The sequence below is a fragment of the Sceloporus undulatus genome, chromosome 1 (genome assembly GCF_019175285.1).
Source record: "Sceloporus undulatus isolate JIND9_A2432 ecotype Alabama chromosome 1, SceUnd_v1.1, whole genome shotgun sequence".
In the NCBI taxonomy this organism is placed as follows: domain Eukaryota; kingdom Metazoa; phylum Chordata; class Lepidosauria; order Squamata; family Phrynosomatidae; genus Sceloporus; species Sceloporus undulatus.
Window position 1 is genome coordinate 147,510,726 of NC_056522.1, and position 4,152 is coordinate 147,514,877.

Sequence of the window (4,152 nt, forward strand, 5' to 3'; positions counted from 1 at the left end):
AGCCTTATAAAGTAATTAAAATGATGTATAATATTAAATAAAGAACAACACAAGAGCATGTGGTGTGCTTTTTGTCAGATATCTTCCAGTTGGCAGATACTGTTTGAAAGTAAATTAGTCTCTCCTAGATCAAGTGCATTCCTAGCAAAACGCTGCATGAGATATTTACAGGTGATTGCCACTTAAAACAGGAATGAGCAATTCCACAGAGACTACAGCAGTCATCCCCCTACAGTCGCTGTAGTCAACCACATGGGTATATCAGTGGCACAACAGAACTGATATCACATCACTTTCTCTTCACATTTAGACAGGTTTGTGGCCTTTCTTATAGTTTTTTAGACCTTCTGTGGGGATTGTCTGGCTGGGACAGGGAGAGGTGGATACAAATCACTGTGTTTATGAATGTTTGGGATGTTTTAGAGGCTAAATAAAAAAAAATAATTGAAAATTGTCTAAGAATATTAAAAATATTTTTTGTGGGTCTGGGGACTTTGTGCCACATGTGCCAGGCGGCTGCCAAAATGGGAGTCAAGGACAACATGTGCCCCCCCCCCCCAGGACTTTCTCCACTTTTGATTTAAAGGGATGATGCTCTGAGAGATGAACCGAAAGTAAATGCGTTTGGGCCGGAATGTTTGGAGAGATCCCTTTCTCACAGAGAAAAATAATGATTATTCCATATTTCTCTGAAAAAGAAAGGATACAGAAGCAAAACAGAAATGCAGTGGTAAATAGAAATTGAATCAGGTATCGTGGGGATTATTTTCTTTTAACGGCTAATTTTTCTGATAGGTAGATTACATACAGCTGAAAGAATCAGGCTTTTAAAAAAAATCCTCCCCTCATCCTTTTTAATTTTAGAGAGTCCTAAAATTTGCTGAGTTTGAACCAAAACCTGTTGGCTTAGTGTTTTTGCAACTTTTTTGTTGTTTATTTGTTTATTGCTTGCTACTAAAATGAGCTTAATTCCCCCCCCCCATGTTGTTGTTTTCTGTTATTGGTGGAAAAAATTAAGTTCACTTTAGTAGCACAGTGGCTTGATTCCTCAATAATAGGAACACATTTTTGTGTGTCTAATAGCCTATGCTTCAAGCACATCACTTGGATAATTTATGGAGTAATATATTTGGATCCAGTCCTGCCATCCTTACAGCCATATTAAACATCTTATAAAATCAACAGGATTTCATACTGCCAGAGCCATCTGGCTTAGGGTAGGATTATTTTATTCTGTTCAGAACTTCATGGCTCAAATACTTCATACACCTCTTCAGTGAAAATTGATTGTTGTTAACCCTTTTAGATGTGATGGATGCAGATGGTGTATTTGGTGCCCTGATAACAACTGGGATAGGGAATTATAAATCACTTTGCCATAATTTAAAATGTGATGTTATAATTTTTATACTAAGCAGAATATATCTACAGTTTTACAGGAATTCTATTGAAGTTGGAGTGTATCTGAACAAGTAGCACCACTCACTTTTACAAGTATCAGTGAGTCATGGTGAGAGCATGAAACAGTTTTGTTCTTTCAGAGAAACTAGCTCAGCATTCTGGCAGCCGAAGCACACTTTATTTTCTAAACGTAAATGGGGGAAGACATTTCATTCTTAGTTATACTCAAAACCATTTATTTACTGCTATATTTCTATTCCATTTTTCCTACAAGTATCTCAGGGTGGTGTATATATTTCCTCCAAACAACCACCTAGTGAGATAGACTTGGCTGAGGAAGAGTGACTAGCTCAAAGTTGCCCAGCAAACCTCATGGTTGAATGGGGATTTGGATCTGGGTCTTCTTAGATCTAGTTTAATAACTTATTTATTATACAGTACCATGTTATGGGGAACTCACTGACCTGTCTGCCTATTCTCATCCCATTGGTCCTGCTTTCATGGCACTCATATATTATTATAAGGAGGAAATCTGAAGTGGGAAACCTGTATATATGTACAACAGGTATACATATACATATATATATCTATATGTGATTTCGAGCCCTGTGTGATCAGGGTTCCGAATCCAGAGTTTGGAAATGTCTTTTTTCAAACTACAAATCTCAGAATTGCCCAGGGATTCTAGGAGTTGTAGTCCAAAACAAGCAAGAGTTGCCAAGATCAGTTTAAATCATTGGTGGCCCTCCAGATATTTTCTGATCTGTAGTTCTCAGATTCTCTCATTGGATGAGTGGGAATTGTAGACCAAAAAATCACCTGCAAGACTACAAATTGCCCACCTCTGGAGAGATTATAAGTACATGTTAATCTCTTTCTGTAGTCTTTTCTCCTCCCATCTTATTGAGGGGGCTGAGAGAGCACAGCGTCTAACAGGCATAGCTTCAAATAATTATAACTATCCATTACAGGTTTCTATAATGGACAACACCTGAAACAAAGAAAGTCCAACACTACATCTCGCTCAGAATAGACTGGTGAGAAGGAATCAAGGGCCAGACTAGTAGAGGACTGATGAGCACTAGCCTCTTCTTCTCTCCAAAGTTTCCCTCTGTTACTGCCCCTTCCATCTCCATCAACTGAAAATGGTGGAAGTGTGGTTTAGCAGGGATAAATTAAAAATACCAATAGGAAAAATAGTTCAGCCTTTTCTCCACATTTTCCTTTCTTCTGACATGCACAATTTCTCTGGGCTTCATTGTTGCTATGAAACTTCAAATCAACTTGTGATTACTCTATCCAAAGGTTTCCTTAGCAGGATTCATTCAGAAGTGGTGTGCCATTGCTGTCCAATGAGAGAGTGTGACTTGCCCAAGCAAACCCAGTGGGCTTGCATAGCTGAGAGGAGATTTGAACCTTGGGTGGGATACAGACCACCCAAAAAGGGCGGTCCCCCGCTGTCCTGATTTGCTGTGTGAGGAAGCCTCAGTGGACAAACCGCGCGGCTCCCTCGCGCAGCAAAAAGAACCTGCAAAAAGTGAGTTCTTTCTGCGGTGCGGTTGTGACGCCACAAGGCGCCAATGGCGCATTTGCGGCATCACAAGGGCGCCGAGATGTGCAGACGCTAGGTATCCATCTCGTCTAAATGGTGGCACCCGTATGTACAGGGCGCCACCATTTTGACACCTTTGTCACGTGCGAGGGGCGAGGCGCGTCTGAAAGCGTCGCCCCTCGCACGTCACGACGGCGCCCCATAGGGCCGGTCTAGCCAGCGCCTTAGTCTCCTAGAATCCTCATCCAGTGCTCAAACCACTACACTACGCTGGCTGCTTTGGGTTAAAAACCCAGGTAGACATGGTAGAACAATTCACAGAATTGCCCATGGGATGCAGGATTCTCAGCAGACTACAATTACCAAGTTTCTTTGGAAGGAGCCATGGCAGGGTTTTTGTTTTTTTTACATTAAAAATAATTTACAATTTTAATTTTTTAACATTTTTAACATTTTTAAAAACATTTTGCTTTAAAAATATCACATCTTACCAAATTTTCACTTTAACCACATGAACCAGAGTACATGTATATGCATTTAGGCTATGTGTATGATATTGTAATTTAAAAGTATAATTTTAATTTTGTTAGTGGTTTATGTCACAACTGTGACTGCTACGTTCAGTGACAGATGGGAATTATGATTTATGGGTAACTTTAATACAAAAAACATTACTAAGGATTCTCTGTACAGTACGCTATGAGTTACCACAGGGACGCCACTGATCAAACTGACAGAAAATTGAAATTATTTTTCTCTCACACCCTTTATATAAAGATAACAGCGGACTTCTTTTGCATGTAGATTTTGAGAGTGGCTGAAAGAAAGACAGTGAAGTTTTTGAAGTGCAAAACTGGGAGTTCAAGCCCTTGCTTTCGTTTGCATCTCAACACTAAGCCAATACATTGGAGAGTGCTTTGTTTTTTTGAAATGAATTCTCATTTTCTGCAATGAATTGTCTAAAATGAACCTTGTCAAAATAAAAAAGAGCTTTGCCTTCTGATGGAAAGCGAGACAGGGCCAACCTAGCCTCCCATGGGAGGGAGTTTCACAGCCTGGGAGCAACCACCTCTCACATGCTTTTTGACGGTGAGGAGACAGAGAAAAAGCACATCCTCCAAAGATGCCCTGGAGTTGTTTCTTGTAACTGTCATCCCCTCCAAACACCCAGGACTGTCTTTTTACTGGCCCTTAAAAGG